Here is an 18,347-nt window from a genome sequence, read left to right on the forward strand (position 1 = left end):
AGTTTTATTGTCACAACCCACAAATTGAATTTTTTTATAAGACCACTTATGCCAAAATATGCGTGGAGATGAAGGGGTTCCTACCGAAATAAATATGATAACACCATACTATATGGGCTCAAAATATTAATTATGAAAATGTTCCATTTCGATGTCAAGCATGTTATGAAACAAGGAATGTAATAAAAAAATGCCCCAAGCGTGTAATAATAGCTAAGAAAAACAACCGAAGTCTCAAATGGTGGGAAGGAGCTTAAAGTGAACATTATTCAGTATAAAAGAGACTCAGGGTAAGAAATAAGCAAAAAACAACTTGGAAGAAGTTCTTGTCAAAGACGATTCACTGAAAGAAACAAAAAATAGTCAGGAAGAAGTGCATGTTAATGGAGACCCTCTAGATTTAGTGACAATGGAAGCCCATAAATAGCAAACCCTTGTGAAAGCTAGATCCCCTTCTGATCCCTCAAAGAATAAAGTTGGAAAAGTAATTTCTTGAGCAGATTAGGCAGATGAAGAAGAATCTAAAGGAAACAATGCTCACTCACTGAAGGGCAACCCATCAAATTTAGCAGAAAACACAGGTTGGATCTAAGTTGGGAAGAAAGCAAAAAATATTTCGCCAAGGAAAACAAGAAGCCAGTCAAAATCAAACAAAAAAGTAGTGAAAAATGGAATGTAAATGTATTTGGATCTTGGGAGTATTTTGGAAAATTTTTAGCTGGAAAGGGAATAAAATTTGTGTATCATGGGGTACTCACTTGAGGGTTTGGATTGAACCTCCGTGCTCAATCCCAAACCTGTAAGGAATATTGGTCGCTTTGATGAAATGTAATGGTTCTAGGTTGGATCTCAACTTTCCTTTTTAACAAAACTCTCATATATGTTTCATTTCAAAAAAAAGATGTTTCAAAGAGTTAACTCAATGAATTTAACTATCCATCACACGTATCTTGTTAATAAAGAAGCCACATATTACAGGCTTAAATTAAATAAAATCCCTCAAAATTATTAAGAACTATTGTAATTATTAGGTGAATCACCCTCTCTCTAGATATTTCGGAAAAAAGGGAAAATCTTATAAAGTTTTATTGGGATATATATATATATATAAAATAAAGTTTTATTGGGATATATATATATATATATATAGAGAGAGAGAGAGAGAGAGAGAGAGAGAGAGAGCTTTTACCTTCTAAATCATTCTTTATAACTCTATCTTGCCTTCTTGCTTTTACTTTGTTAGCTATTTTAACTCTTGCGATCACTTGTATTTCTAATGCTTGCTCGTTATATAGATTTCTTAAACATTTCCTCCACTTGAGTTTGTCTAAATTTGAACATGGGAGTCTTTAGCCTTAAAGAAAGAAAATTAGTAAAAGTTCATTAATCATTTTATTTTTAAAATTTGTTTTTTAAAACTTCAATTAATATGGCTCATGATAAGGATGTCAAATTATAATTTATGTTTGATGAACATATTCTTTACTGAATAAAATTGTACAGTCTATTCAAATCTTCATTCTGCAATGTATCCTACATTTTGTCTCTCTTTTTATATTCTTCTTAATTTTTGTCTAAATCTTTGTATCACGAATCTTGTGTTTTCTGTGATATTTATGTTACATTTATTTTTCGGTGATGTTATTTTGAATAATTTATAATGTCATATATTTTGAATTTTTTTTGAAGTGAGGGTCTTGTTCATTATAAGGAAAATTTGTTAGAAACATTATTTGAATCTAAGGTTGGAATTTGAAAATGAAAGGACTCATCAAATTTGAGAGTTTTGATTACCGCATTATTCGTTTTAAAATTTTAATAGAAAAATGATGAAAATTATGATAGTTTTTTAATCATATTTGATGGACATATTGCCTCATAACAAGATAGTTTTTTAATCATATTTGATGGACATATTGCCTCATAACAAGCAATTTGACTATTAAATTCCATCAACTTCCTTTTATCATTTTGAACAAATTTTTTATATTCCAAAATTTGGTAATACACTTTGCATCCTTAAGTTTGTACTTAAATTTTAATAACACCTTTGTTGATATATCCTTTTAATGATTATTTATTAATGTATTTCTTATACATGTATAACATATTGACTTTCGGGGTGGTAAGAGGGGGAGGGGTCCTTTATGACCCTGAAGGAAAACTGGTGACAAGATATTCCTGGGGCTTAAGTAGAATGGCAAACAACTTGGCAGAGGCTCATGGTCTCTACCAAGGGTTGTTAATAACGAAAGAGCATAAGTGTTAGATATTCAAATACTACAAGACTCCCTCCTCATAGTACAACATTTAAAGGTGGGAACCAACCCTCGAGATCACTCATTGGAGAATATCATGAAGATAATAAGGAAAATCAATGAAACTATTCCAAAGAAATCCTTCTATCACATGTTGAGAGGTCAAAACATGGACACAAACAAGAGCACAAACAAAGCATGTTATTTGGGTCTTGGACAACTTGAAGTGAACGCGGACATAAGATGGGCTATACTTCCATAATGCAAATGAAATAGGGAGGAAAATGACATGAGGAAGACCTCTTCACACAACTCGATAGGGTAGCGAAGGAAAATGGTGGTTCTTTATTATGCTATGTACCAATTCTATAATGTAATTTGGTTCAATTTTGTCATTTGAGAGTCAATTTGGAGGAGGGGGAAGGGTTTGTGTTAGCAATATGCAACTATGTCTAATTAACAGGGAAATCGTAGGATTCAGAAAGGACTGAAAGATTAAGTGGGACATAATCAATGTTAATTCCCTGCAAGAAGAGGATCCCTGAATGTTGGGGGGGGGGGAAGGAGTTAGAAAATAGGATAACTTGTCCTCCGGACAACCTCTCCTCAATGGGAAACTTGGAAAGAAGAGTAAGAAGGGGAGGATGCATTTGCCACGAAGCAATAAACTAGATGCAAACATAATTGGATGCCCTTCAGATTGGTGTAATGGTGATAAACATGAAAAAAAATCATTAATTAAACACCAATGTGGAGGTTTTGGAAGAGGTGCAAACTCTGAAGGGAAAATCCTCTCAACAAGAGGATGAAATTGATGCCCATCATAGCAAATTGTTGAACTAGAAGACCAAGTCAGAAATTTGTCCTATAACCATAGAAAATCGAGTAGTGAAAGTGTTATGGATGAGGTGAAGGGCCCAGACTCGAACAATCCTCCACACGAGGAGAAAACAAAGACTACTTAATATATGGAAGGATGCAAATTTTGCTACCTGTTAGGAAAATATTGTAGGATCTATACCTATAAGCTAGTATTGTACTATGTCAAATTTTGTAGTTATTTTGAAAATTCGATGGATAATAACAACATGGAAAGAATGAAGATACAAATATCCATGATATACTACATAAGTTTGTCATGAGCGAGGCATGGTTTTGAAACTAATACATATACTCATTTTTGTTTAAAAAACATATCAACTTTAACAAACTCCTATGTGGTTCTAAAATTTACACAAAAAAGTATCTAAACATTGAAGCTTTGTAATCAATTATTCTTATTAAAACAATAATTAACTCATCCAAAGTCAACTTTAAAGCATATAACTTTAATATTGAGGTATAAATAATGTAATACCATACCAATGCATGCTTGCAGAGCCACCCTATCTTCAGCAATGATCCGTTGCATTAATTAACAAATTATTTTTCAACATCTTCTTCTTTGTTAATGCCCTTTCATTGGTTTGAGAATCATGTATTTTTGCAAATATTTTTATGCCAAAGGTCTCGAAGAAGGTTTTTGTCGATCTATTCCTTAATTTTATCCAATGCATTTTGAGTTGAATTTGTACTTCCCAGATTTGATGAATTTCATATACTTGTAAATTTTTTTGAGTTTAGTCACTAGAATTTTAATTTCTTCATTATAAGGATTGAATAGAAGCTCATGTTTAGTTGTTGTAGATCATCCTTAATAACTTCATGGTATTTTTGCTAATAATGACACTCTATCTCGCATAGCTATACAAAAAAACCTTGTGACATGATTGATAATATCACCCCACTACACAATCCAACTTTTATAACCCTTTGGCCTTAGTAGTAGGTTCCAAATCCTTTTAATAGAGTTCACACAACTAGGGTGTTGCAAGTGTGAAACATTAAGCAAACAATGTGCATTTTGGATGTATATTCTCCCAACACTTTGTGAAGAGAGAAAAAATAATTGATTAGAGTCATTTATTCTAAAGTGTGGAGGGAGTTACCTCTACCAAAAGAAAATTAAGAGTTTTACTCTTTTTTTTGGGAAAAATTCAAAAATAAATTTAAGGGATGCTTCCTTATATTCATGGATAACATCTCTAATAAACTTGTTGGTATCAACTAATATCACTTACCTAAAAGGATTTGATTTGAACACTTTTGTTTAGACAAATCTAACCAAATAGCCAAAAACATTAATAATAACTAGTTAAACTAACTCCCTAAATTAAAAAAACATGATTTTATCAATACTTTTCCAAAAAATATACCATATCAATCAAAACTTAAAAACCTCTATAATTATGAAGATCATACTTACGAAACCTGACTTTAACAATAATACAATTTTATTTCATGTGCTACATTTGTAATAAAAAAGATTAAAACCTCTATAATTATGAAGATCATATTTACCAAACCTGACTTTAACAATAATACAATTTTATTTCATGTGCTACATTTGTAAATTAGATCATATTTACCAAACCTGACTTTAACAATAATACAATTTTATTTCATGTGCTACATGTGTAAGTAAAAAAGATTTATAGGGGTATTTTACAATTCAGTATTTACTATATTTGTAAGAATGATTTATAGCAATAATTCTATTTCATCTGCAATTTGCAAGTAAAAAGAAAATGACGGGTTCGAAAAGAGGAGCAATCATTCTATTTCATCTACAATTTATAAGTTGAAAGGAAACGGCAATAATGTAATGAAAGGTTGTGGACAAAATATTTGGCACCTCCATGTGATTCCAATCTCAACCTCTAACCCTATCTTGCTATCATTTTCCTTCAAACCCTAACCCATAGCATGCGTTTATTTTTCTCTCAAACCCTAACGCATAGCATGCGTTTATTTTTCTCTCAAACCCTAGCCCTTTTCGGGGTTTACATTTGCTTGAAATAGAGTAGCGCGTCTCCAGATCATTCATAAGGTCGCAAGCGAGGAGGATTGGTTTTCAATGCGCGGATGGATTCGAAGTAAGTCGGGTCCCTGCGTTTAATAAATCAGTGTTTTCTGGCGTGGTTTGTTTTAGTGTTTTTGGGTGATAAAGAGAAAATGGATACCCATTCTGTATTCATCTGTGCACAAATAAGCCGGTGCGTTGGATTGTTAAGGCAAATGAAATTAGCACGGTTATGTGCACAACTGCGGGTAATTGTCTGCTTGCTTTGATGTCCCGTTGGACATGATATAGTATGCCTGGATTACGCTCTATTAAATCTCTTATTTTATTAGGTAAACGCAATGTGCTTCATTATCTGGTCACAGAACCTATCGATGGCTTGCTGACTCGTTCCCTTGAAGCAAAATTGATGCCTGGGATTGATCATCCTTCCACCTCTCAATATCATCTGCAATCTTTTCCTCTTTGCTTGTGAACGTTAAAGGTGGCACACAAATTAACCTTCTAACTATTTTGTTGTTTCTGTTCATAGCCATTTGTAGTTTGAATTAATGGGTTGTTCATAGCCATTTGTAGTTTGAATTAATGGGTTCTGAATGTATTTTGGTAGATGCACCATCTAAAATAGTGGGTATTTTTCAATTCAATATATTTATTTGTGGGTGATTTAGAATGGCTTGTTGCGTATGGCTACTCGCCCGATGGTACAGTCTTGGGATCAATTGTGACCAGGACTGTTTATTTGCCCTATAACGGCTATGAATGCTCAAGAGGGACCTCAAAGGAGATCACGTGCAATGAAAATGGAGGAATTATGATATGAAGGCTTTATGCTATGAATGTGAAATAATGAGGTTAACCCCCTGCACACTCCTGTGCATTTGAAATTTAAGTCCTAAGCAATTTAAATGTAAATTATGGTGAAAGTGGTCTATAATATCGCAGCATATGCTGTCATGGCACAAGTTTTAAGTTCTTTTCTTTGAATGCGCGTAAACCCTCCAGAGTAGTTATAATCTAACACTCTGTGTTTGTTATGGCTATCTATGCAAATATGTGCCTTAGCAAAACATATCAAGCATGAACCATGCTTTTTTTTAGTTAAATTCCCAGCCTTTTCAAACTTAAGGGGTAGTCATGCAGTTCTCCATCAAAGTGGACGCCAAGCAAATCCAAAAATAGCCAATTTACCATCTGGTGGGTGCTTAAGAGTCACATTAGTCAGGTGTGAGTTTGTTCAGCTGGAAGGGTTGTAATTGACAAAATCGGATATGTAAAGACAGTCGGGTATTTAAAACAAAAATAATAGGCTACCTGGTTAGAAGCTACGGTCACATTAGGTAGCTGTGTGTTTGGATTGTATTAATCAATCTTGCATTAATCGTTATCCCGATAATATCTGCGCGAGGAAAAATCGAAATATTTGGAAAAAATGGGAAATAATCTGAAATAATGGGGAAAAAATTGTTTGGTACAAAATTATTCAATTTTTTTTTTCAATTTTTTTAATATCTAAACCATCTACAACATAAAAAAAATATATTGACACATAAATAATGATAAAAGAACTAATATATAAGATGTTTAATATCATTTCTAGTTCTAAAATCACACATAACATTGAATCATGTCCTGGGACCTGAATAGTAAGTCCTGACTCCTGAGTCCCAACTCAGCCTCAAAATATCAACAAAAAAATATAATAATGTATCTCATCATGTCATCATGTCATATACAATAAATGAAAAAAATAATTAAAGTCTAATCCTATTGATCTCCTCTGCCCCTCTGGCGAGAAAATGCCACAACTTTCCCTTTCCCTCTAGATGTAGATGGTGGTGCTGGGGGAGTAGGCCGTGGAGTCTGCTGTGCTCTAGAAGCTGAAGAACTAGAAGTAGGAGCTATAGGAGGTAGACCGGCCTCTACTGGTGGCAGGGTAGCCCCAGCAGGAAACATTACAATCTCCCAATCTTGAAATCCTGAAACACTGATAAGTCTAGTAAAAAGATGAAAATGAAGATTAAGGAGAATGTCACTTTTACTTAATACTAGGGCCTAGACTTGATCATTAAGCTGCCCCACTCGAAAATTATTTGTTTCTTTCAAAAAAAATTGCATTTTGAACATTTAGTATCCCTTATAAAACCGCGCTGCCCCGACCCTCAGCGATAAATTGGGAAAAATCGTGATTTTTTTAACCGCGCTGCCCCGACCCTCAGCAATAAATTGGGAAAAATCGTGATTTTTTTGAAATGATCGGGTATAAAAAAATTCGTAATTATTACTCGCGATAATATCGACTTCGGGAAAAATTCACAATAAAACAATAATATCGGGATATTGTTAGCTCTAAGTGTTTGTTAGCTCTAAGTGTTGCTGTAGGACCTCGCGTATCGTATCGTTCAGTGAACGTCTACAGGTAGGAACTTTGTTTCCATATCGTTCGGTGAACTGAAGCTGTAGTGTCGCGATTTTCACAACACTAGTATTAATGCAGCAAGCTAAATTAATAATAATCAAAATCAAAATCATCAGTTCTGTTGGATAGTGCAGAGTAGCATCACACATATAGCGTGATGTCAGGAGAGTCCCTATCGTAAGGGCTTGGCCATTGGGGGTTGGACCTCATCATTCTGTGGTGGGCTTGGAGTCAACATGGCCATTGGGGGTTGGACCTCATCATTCTGTGGTGGGCTCGGAGTCAACATGGATCAGTGCTTATTTGCTGTTGCCCTACATGTTATTTTGGACAGTAGGAAACTTGTTAAACTGAACAACAGATCTGTCTCGTAGAAATCTGTTTCTATGTTCTTGATTTTACATAATATGTTGTTATGTTATAAACTTACACAATTTGATTCTTGATCTATGATGGTATTAAATCAGCCTAGGATTTATTTTAACTTTATTTTAATTCTGGATCTATAAAGATCTCTGGATTTATAAAGGGCTGAGAGGATAAATCTCTGTGTAACTATTTCTCAGGGGATCAAATCTCTCAGCGAACTATTTCTCAGGGGAACAAATCTCTCGCGATGTATATCTCGGGTCAAATCTCTTAAATCTCTCGCGAAGTATTTCTCAGGGGTCAAATCTCTTAAATCTCTCGCGAAGTATTTCTCAGGGGTCAAATCTCTCCCGAACTTTTTCTAGGGGTTCAAATTTCTCGAGAACTTTTTCTCAGGGCTCGACTCAGGGGTCAAATCTCGGGAATTTTTTTTCAGGGGATCAAATTCAAATTTCCCAGGGTGTAAATTTTTGCATTTATAAAAGAAAAGAGGAATTTTTCATAAGTTTTGCATTTATAAAAGACCCATCTTGTATCTTGCTAGATTTGATTCCTATTAGTAAATACCAATAATAAAAATTGGGATGGTAAATTATAGAAATTGGGAGAAAGATAATATAGAATAACCATGAAGTAAAGAGAGTATTGAAAAACCAAATCTGTCCAAATTTTAGTGATAAAAGTTAATTTTGATCTGAGGGAAGTCCTTTTGAGAACATCAATAGATTCTTACAAAACTAAATATTTAATCAAACCTATTCTCCAACTAGAATCATGAATCATGGGAGGCTAAAGAATAATGGGCACTAAATTTTGGGTATTTTTTGGTTTGACTTATTTTATTATTTGTAAATGGAGGGGAAGAACATTCATTGCTTTTTAGAACTTTTGAATGGAAAAAAAGGAAGTTGACCAAATCTTCCTTGAAATTGACCTCTTCCCTTTTCTCTTCTTTTTGTTTATCACTTTTGTTATTCACCTTTGTCAATATCCTTAGAAGTATTTACTTGAATAATCACTGACTTAATAACTTATTTGATTCTTTCACTTTAAAATTGACAATATATAACTAAATTAAAAAGTTAAAAGGCTTTATAAAGCCACTTTATATTAAAAAGAATAATCATCCGGATCATACATGCTTAGTGATGAGAATTTTCCCAAAGAATGCAGAGTTTGAAAAGGAATTGACCTATCCATTTGAAACAGTTATGTGTTTCTTTTAGGAGGTTGTGGTCTTTTTACAAAATAACTACTGCAGATGGATAAGCTCCACAATCATTGGCAGAAGTATCATTAGTAAGTATCTCTTTCAAATTTGGATGATTCTTCTTCCTCTTTCACTGAAACTAACCTTAACCAGCATTGTTTAGTCTCACCACTTTCACACCCTTTACTCAAAATCTCCAAGAGCTCACCAAAACCAAAGTCAATTTAGAATAAGAACCCATTCATGCCCCGTGCCCCAAGAGTGAGCTCCAATTCTTCTTTTATGGTTTTTATTATTAGAACATCATGGTTTCCTTATACTTTTTCTTTCCTTACTAATATAAAGTCACTTAATAATTTTTTTATTATTAATTTTTGTAACTTTTAAGTTATTTATTCACTTTCATTTCTAAATTGATTGATTCTCTTTTTCCTTATATATGCTATTGAATTGGTAAACATTCGAAAAAGGAGACATACAATCCTCTCAGGAATTGTTTGCCCTCAAGCAACTTTTTTTTTTCACGGGTGAAGCTGCCCGACCTGGTAGCGGCCATAAGACTGGTGATGTTGCTTGTCCAATCTGGAAGAGCTAACTTTTTATCTCTTAATTGCAATTCTTCAATATCTTGAGCGACAGTTATCTCCATATCAATCTTGTTGCTTTTCCCAGAGAAACGGATATCATGTGAACTAACATAGTCTAAAGTTGGTGAGAAGAGAAACCCTTTCTAGACAAGCTATGATATGCTTGTAAACCAGGACATGTATTGATGTGTAAAAGAGCACCTTTAAGAGAGTAGTCAATGGGCATAATAACCAACCCCAACCAATTAGAGTTCCCCCAACTTTGGCTTGAAGACCTTCAAAACATGCCTGAACGTTCTCTCAAAATTCATAAAATCATCACTGTCTGGAGGACCTCCCTTTGAGAAAGCATGTGATCTGAATCTCAACTGAACTGTAGGACCAGTACTCCCAACACAAAAGATATGCCTGCTGAGGAGGTCAGAACATCTTAGTATCATTTGCTCCTGGGTTTAGCAAATGACCTTTCGAGTATTTTCCAACCTTCACACCTTCATCCACACTGAATATTGCTATTAGAGTGGGGCTTAATGATTCTAGGCAAATTTTATCAGGAAAGCTACTTTAGAGTGTTACTTGTAGATTGTTGGATCACCCTTACATAAATCAAATCGTGGTCCTGACTTTCCAGTGAAGGTGATTGAGGATGACACCTAAAGTAATACAAGATTCTTCATTTCACTATGAGCAAGGCTAACCACCTCTTTGTCTTTCTGTCTTTATTAGTAAGCCCTTTCCTAATGATAGCAATCTCAATCAAGATGTAAGATATCCTGCTTGGTCTTCAAGTTGTTTTTGGCAGGCAGCTAAATTTAGGAAGCACCTCTGCTAGTAATGACTGCCACTTTTCACCTGCATACAGAGTAGAAACCTTTCCATATAGTTTTGCAGCCGAGTCAGAACTCCCTTGCTTGTAAAACATAGCTGCAACTTCACCATCAAACCAACCTCCAATAATATCCTTGGTTTTTGTTGAGTCTGCATCTTACTTTCAGCTTGAACATTGACATACTCTGGAGCGTCTTCTTTGTTATTATCTTGATAGTCAGTATCAGACCCATGTCCTGCAGCACAATTCTACTCAATACGTAAAGTTTAAACTCTCTTCATCATCACCTGGTAATCAAAATTGACGATGCTCATGGGAAGAAACAGCTAAAGGAAGGCATGGACGAAAGCAAAATCCATTCAGCGTCAAAAGTGGCCAAAAAGTTTGTAATCCATTATCCATTTTGCGAGTCATATTTACGTGCCCATCTTGCCCACCAGAACCTAAATATTGTCCACCTTCAAAGGCCATTCGCTAATTAGTATTCTCTGCAGTCTTGTAGAACTTGAACGAAATCTCAGTTTTATTTTGCATATCCCAACACAAAATGTAAGGATCCTTACATCCCCCATCGTAGAGATAGTTTCCATCTCTTGAAAAAAGGACCTGAGTAACACCACCTTCTTGGCCATGTAAGACAAATACAAGTTTCGCATTTTCCTAAGCATATAATGCAGTGGTTTGATTGTTCCAGCAACACACAACCCATTATACACAGGGCTAAAAAGGATACACGATATAATATCTGTTTGCCCATCTTTTGTACTAGTAAGTGTTGAGTACTGCTCAAAATCATGACCTTGGCGATGTATGTCTAAGACTCTGAGAGCTTTGTTGTATTCACAAAATAATTTTGTTCCTGAAGGATTAAATGCAACAGAACCGTGTGCCTGATACGTACCACGAAGTTGATCAAAAACAATCTCGAAGATGAACTGTGGATGGATGGCACGAGTTGTAGCATGCTAAAACACAACGTGCTGGTTCATCCTGTAAAACTACGGTAATATTAGTTCCCCTTTTGCCAAATGTATTGTTCGTCGTCATTGTGCCTGGGTGGTAACACACTAACAATCACTTCCTCCACCACAAGGTACGCAGAGTAGAAACCCACACCGAATTGATCAATCACGCTCACATACGTCCCCACTTGCAAAGCCTCTATAAATTCTTTGGTCCCTGATCTCGAATTGTTCCTAAATTGTTCACCAAATCAGCCTTGGTCGTGCCTATTTCATTGTCCATAATGGTGAGGTACTTGTTAGCCTTTTTGGGAACAATCTAGATGAAGAGGTTAGGCTGAGCATCCAGCTTGATCTTATTCTTCAGCTCTTCGAATTGAATTTTGTCCAACACATCGGATGAATCACTGGAATATCTCCTTGTTGTAGAAAGTGTTGATGATGAGGCTGAGCAGCTTATTAATTTCAGCCTGGAAAGCAAAGGTCTCCACCTTACCGCTCTCTACGTTGTGATTTCCGCCATTGGAATTGGAATTGCAGCGAGAAGCATAATAGAAAAGCGAACTAGACATGTATTAAAGAACATACACAAAAATTCCCAGTAAGGAACTTGACCAATATCATTGTTTCCCTCATGAGTAACTTTTTTTTTTCAAACAGAAAAAAACGCTTTTATTAATTGGGAAAAGAAGTACATCATTCAGTTCGGTTACATGCCAATTCAGATGTTTTCAGAAAGTATTACAGTATTCATTTCGATCTTCTACTTTGAGCTGTTCATAACATACTGAACAGAAAATGGCAAAAACATCATCTATTAACGCTGAAATCTGAGTCAAAAGAACAGGAGATCTGGTTGCCCCTGTAAGCAAGAATTCAGTTCTTTATATTCTGATGGTTACATGCCAATTTAGATGTTTTCAGAAAGTATTACAGTATTCATTTCGATCTTCTACTATGAGCTGTTCACAACATACTGAACAGAAAATGGCAAAAACATCATCTATTAACGCTGAAATCTGAGTCAAAAGAACAGGAGATCTGGTTGCCCCTGTAAGCAAGAATTCAGTTCTTTATATTCTAACGTGTCCAGACCCCTGCAGCCCGCCTTTGTCGAAAGATTGGTAGTGTATCCTGTCTTGCACGGCACTGCATCCAGCCTTTGAAAGTCGGTCAGTTTCACAATTTTGTATCCTGCAGATATGAGATATTGTGATTTTCTGGAAGACATTAATCAGGTCCCTCGTTCTTTGTTTCCAATTAGTCAGAGCCGGAGATTCCAGATTGCCTCTTTCATTAGCCCATTCTATGACTGATTTGGAGCCGAACCCACGCGAGGATCAAGACCATAAGTAGAGCCACGCTCACATTATATCAACCACACATGCATCTTTCCTTGGTGGGGCTTTATGTTTGCCCTGTTACAGGATCCGCTCAGATTGCATACGACACATACAACTGCTTCGTCTAGGTTCACATATGCCCTCGAACGCTTCCCTGAATTAACAACCTTTCCAAACTCCACGCCAGCTTTAGTATCTTCACTAGACAAGGATCTGATTAAGCTCGAAAACTGCATCAATAATTGGGTTTGCAAAGGCAGTCCATCAAAACATTTTATTTGATACTACATATTGAATTGTGTGAACCTGTCATCTTTAAAAGTTATAGTATAATGGTCAATACGTACACGAGGCAGTGTTCCATTAGCCTTCAAATTGCCTGCCTTAATTGCACCTTCTACAGTGTTCTGACCACATAGTGGATGAATCTACAATGATTTCAAAAAGTAGCGGCTAGGTTTCTACAAGAATGGCATGTTCTGAAACAGGCTCCTCTTTTGCTGCTCACTTGCAAAACAATCCTGCAAGTGCCTCATGCAACATAAAATGTTAGTTGGAATATATTTGTCTGGCTAATATGACTCTAGGTTTTCGGCAGAAGGATCTAGTTCATATAAATCAGCAGGGTAAGGCCTTCGATGATGGTCAATACGTACACGAGGCAGTGTTCCATTAGCCTTCAAATTGCCTGCCTTAATTGCACCTTCTACATTGTTCTGACCATATAGTGGATGAATCTACAATGATTTCAAAAAGTAGCGGCTAGGTTTCTACAAGAATGGCATGTTCTGAAGCAGGCTCCTCTCTTGCTCCTCGCTTGCAAAACAATCCTGCAAGTGCCTCATGCAATATAAAATGTTAGTTGGAATATATTTGTCTGGCTGATATGACTCTAGGTTTTCGGCAGAAGGATCTAGTTCATAGAAATCAGCAGGATAAGGGCTTCGATGATACTCCCATTGCTCACGAGCTTCAGTAAGAGCAGACGCTATCAAAGCAATTCCAATGTACTGCCTTATATGACCTTGAACCCACTTCTCAACACAACAATAAAGGTCAGAAATCTGAAGAAGAAAGAGTTGGCGGCTTGAAAATGCCTTTTTGCTTGTGCAGATAATTATAAACACCACCACCAGACATAAACTATGCGACAATGGATAAATCCGGTGGCCTTGTGCAAGCACCAGTAAGTTGAACCACATACTAATGCTAAACTCCATAATGAACACTGCTTGGGCAATTTCATGCTGGAAATCTACATCTAAATGTTCGGTCTTAAGAACTTTGATAGCAATCTGTTGTTTTTCTTCAACAGTTGCAATCTCTCCAAATTTGTTCTTGGTAGTTTGAATATGGTTTGCGCCTTCAACCCTTGAAACAAGAGTTGTCCCCTCCACATCTGTAACATGGGTATTTTTGTTTTGTGTACTGTCATCGTTGGACATGGAAATTATGTCATCGTTGGACATGGAAATTATGAACATCTTTTCGTGACATTGCTTTAAAGCCTTAATGTTTTCTTGCACGGCCGTGGTTCTTTTTGTTAGTATCAACTGACATTTGAAATGCCAGAGTTCCAACACAACGTTGGTAATAAATATTAAGATCATCTTTTCGTGACATTGCTTTAAAGCCTTCAATGTTTTCTTGCACTGTCATGATTCTTTTTGTTAGTATCAACTGACATTTGAAATGCCAGAGTTCCAAAACATCGTTGGTAAATAAATATGAAGACCATATGGCAACTAAACCAACAATATTACCACAAACCAACAATATTACCACAATAACTTGCAAGGGAAATCCCACTTCTAGTGAAGCCAACTCTACTAATATACAAAACAAAATATCTCATCAAAATATTTTTTTATTAAATAGTAACAACTCAACCAATTATTTATTAATATTAATTAGAATATTACGTGCTGGACAATTTATTTAAGATGGGAAAAATTTTGCAGTTAGGCGTGGCAAATGGCATGATTTTTTAACGCTGTATATATTAATATAATTCCGCTACATAAGTTTTGATACAGAAAAGTATCGTATAAAAAAAACAAAAATTTTGCTTCTGCTATATAACATATGGCAACATGACATTCATATATGGAAATACATATACAATAGGCAAAAGAGTAGTAAACTTTAGTGTTCCACGGGGACGTGTCCCCCAGGGTCGGATGCGCGCACCCCACGCACCCGGGACGGGGGGACGTTTGGGGAAACGTTTCCCCACGTCCCCCTTTTGGGGAGACGCAAGGGGGGACGTTTTCCTAGTGTGGGGGACGTGACTCCCCCAGACGTCCCCCCTTAAAATGGGCTATGCGTCTCCCCTTAAATTCGCTTGTAAACAATGATTTATGACAGGGAAAACGTAGTATTTGACCATATTTCCCTACTAATGCTATGCTATTCATGGTAATGTTAAATTCTTAAAGTAAAAGTGAAATTCTCCTTTATCTTTCATTTTTATCCTTTTACTTAAATTTTTAACATTACCATGAAATGACTCAGGATGTTTGAGAGTGGTTCTGACCTCATTGGATTTCATATGGAGAAAGTAGAATTTTAGATCTCACTCGAAATCCAGCAGACTTAACAGTTTTTCAGGAATTCAAGATTCGATGGAGTGCAATGTTTCCATTGCATTTTGTCATGTACAAGGGTATGGAATTGGTATTTAATCAAGAGCACCAAGCCCTTTGTTTACTTTAGAGTGACTTTTAGATTCATCACTCAATTGTTTTTGAGTTTTGATTATATCAATTTACTATTCCATTCTTTAGATCAATTTTTCAAGAATTCAGGATCTGATGAAGTGCAATGTTTCCATTGCATTTTGTCATGTACAAGGGTATGGAATTAATATTTAATCAAGAGCACCAAGCCCTTGACTTTTAGACTCATCACTCCATTGTTTTTGAGTTTTAGTTATATCAATTTACTATTCCAGTCTTTAGATTTCAATATCTATTATAGTCTATTTTGCTTAGTACTAATTAGATTTTAGAATGATAAATGATGAATTTTAATTTTAAATCAATTTAGAATCTAAAATGATGAATGATGAATTTAATTTTTAAATCAATGTAGATTCAAGAATGGTGAATAATGAATACTGGATATGGATCAGAGTATTTCATTATTGAATCTCATGGTTTATGGATGAATCATCTATGTATTAGTAAGGATGATGATTATGGATCACTGTATTTCATTATTTAATTCAATTATGTATGTATCATTCTATTTATGCTTTCATTATTGAATATGAATTTGATATATATATATATATATATATATATATATATTCTAAAAAGGAAAAAAAAATTATATACCCTGATGTCCCCCCTAAATTTCCCTAAAATTTGAGGGTACTTCCACACGTCCCCCTTGTGCATCTCCCCGGACCCGCGTCTCCCCGTCCTGGAGACTTGGTGGAACATTGGTAAACTCTTAATCAGAGATATGGAACAAAAGTGGTACCTGAGCATGTAACAGTTGATAAATAGACATGATCATGATATATACTAGGACATTGTGACTCCTATATACTCGGCATTGAGAATTGTTGAACTTGATGTGTGACGGTCCCCATAATTATGCTCAAGTTCTGTATTCCGCATTGTGAAAACATGCCTTTATTTGATAAATCATCAGCGATCATATTCTGGGAGTGATTTACATGAGCGATGGAGAAATCCTTTGAAGATTTCCAGACATAGGAGATTCTATGCATCCATCCGGAGATGTTGGCAATGTTAATGGAATGTTTGCCGATAACATGATCAATAATGATTTTTGAATCTCCATAGATTCGAAGGCCGCTGATGTTCAGGAAAGAGCTGGGTGAATGATGTTGCTTTAATACATTGCGGCATCTCTAGAAGAATTATGATCCAATACAAAGCCCACGACCTCCTCAAGAAAGACAAGTTCCGTGTTTCTTGGCAAAATTCTCATCACTGAGCACCGTGAGAAATGTGGACGAGTCCTCTTTCTTAACTCTCTGGAGTGGATATGTCTCGCCACTTAAACCAATCTTAATTAGCGAAGGTGTATTAGTGTCAACACAGAAACTGATTCACTCTTCTCTTTACTCAAAAGCTCCAAGAATTCACCAAAATCAATTTAAAATAATAACCAATGCATGTCCTGATTCACTCTTCTCTTTACTCAAAAGCTCCAAGAATTCACCAAAATCAATTTAAAATAATAACCAATGCATGTCCCAATAGTAAGCTCCAATTCTCCTTTCATAGTTTTTATACCATGAATTCAACAAAATCAATTTAAAATAATAACCAATGCATGTCCCAATAGTAAGCTCCAATTCTCTTTTCATAGTTTTTATCATTAGAATACCATGAGTCATCAAAATACCATGGTTTCCCCTTTACTTTTTCCCTGTTCACTAATATAAAATGACTATAAAATTTGTATTGTTTTTCTCATAGTCCATTAATAACACTTAAATTTAATTATTCAGTTTCACTTCTAAATGCTGCTCTTTTCACCCATGATAATCAAACAATTAATTTGATTGTTCTCTTTTTCCTTCTATAGTGTAAGAGAATCAAATAGACTACTAAGTTGGTGGCCATTAGGAAAAGGGGTCATTACATATGATTTTTTTTTTTCAAAGAACTTGATTTGGATTTGGCGGATATTTTGAATTCTGACTTTTGCATTCGAGGACTTCAAAGCTTTACATCTACAATTGGAGGATTATTATTGGAGGATGATGTTGATGAAATTCATGCTTCTTAGAATGAGGCCTTTTAAACTGATAATTCTTGTAATTCTGACTTTTGCATCTGAGGACTTCAAAGATTTACATCTTATAATTGGAGGACTATTATTGGAGGACGATGTTGATGACATTCATGCTTTTGTTAGAATGAGGATTTTTAAACTAATGATTTTTGTGCTTCCTTGATATTGGTTTGAATGCTCTATCATTATATGGATGGATAGAAGGAGATTGAGGCAATGGAGTGTTTGGACAATTTTTTGCAATGTCTATACTTAGGGTGAAAATTGCATTTAAAAGGAACTTGTTCATAATCCGGAGCTTGAAGATTGGAATCAACTTTCTAATTCAAGTTGAATTACCTTAGGAAGTCTTTTTGCAAACCCCATTTCAACATAAATTTTGGCATAGGAGAAGTTATTGTCCTTGCCCTAATAACTAGTAATGTGGCAGACCAATTTGTGACCAATGGCTTTGAAAATACCACTGTTGTAGCAAAAAAGGGGAAAGTTACAACCATCTAAACCAGATAGGTGCACAAGAGATTTCCATGAAAGAATTAAAATCCAAAGTCCAGAGATTTCCATGAAAGGATTAAAATCCAAAATCCAATGTGTGAGAAACATGTACCCTGGAGTCCATAAAATAAGGTTGAGATCTGTAAATCAAATCTTTGCATTCAAAACAAAGCAAAAACAATTGTTTCCACAATATA

At 35.3% G+C, this 18,347-nt stretch overlaps 1 long non-coding RNA gene and 1 pseudogene across 3 annotated transcripts in view; one reads left to right on the plus strand and one right to left on the minus strand.

Annotated features, from left to right (window-relative positions):
• Positions 1-4,910: 4,910 nt before the first annotated feature.
• LOC149158214 (uncharacterized) overlaps positions 4,911-18,347 on the plus strand; it is a 242,310-nt gene continuing 228,873 nt past the window's right edge. Inside the window, exons 1-2 of one of the 3 annotated variants that reach the window (XR_016261669.1) lie at positions 4,911-5,233; positions 5,832-6,137. This is a non-coding gene — a long non-coding RNA (uncharacterized LOC149158214). Of the gene's footprint in view, positions 5,234-5,492; positions 5,743-5,831; positions 6,138-18,347 lie in introns of those variants that run through there. The other 2 variants (XR_016261668.1, XR_016261667.1) reach the window with 2 other exon arrangements.
• Positions 10,574-13,115, minus strand: LOC149158215 (uncharacterized; annotated as a pseudogene).

The sequence above is a fragment of the Pinus tabuliformis genome, chromosome 5_2, assembly GCF_031772625.1.
Source record: "Pinus tabuliformis cultivar Carrire ecotype Pingquan chromosome 5_2, CPIR1, whole genome shotgun sequence".
Lineage (NCBI taxonomy): Eukaryota > Viridiplantae > Streptophyta > Pinopsida > Pinales > Pinaceae > Pinus > Pinus tabuliformis.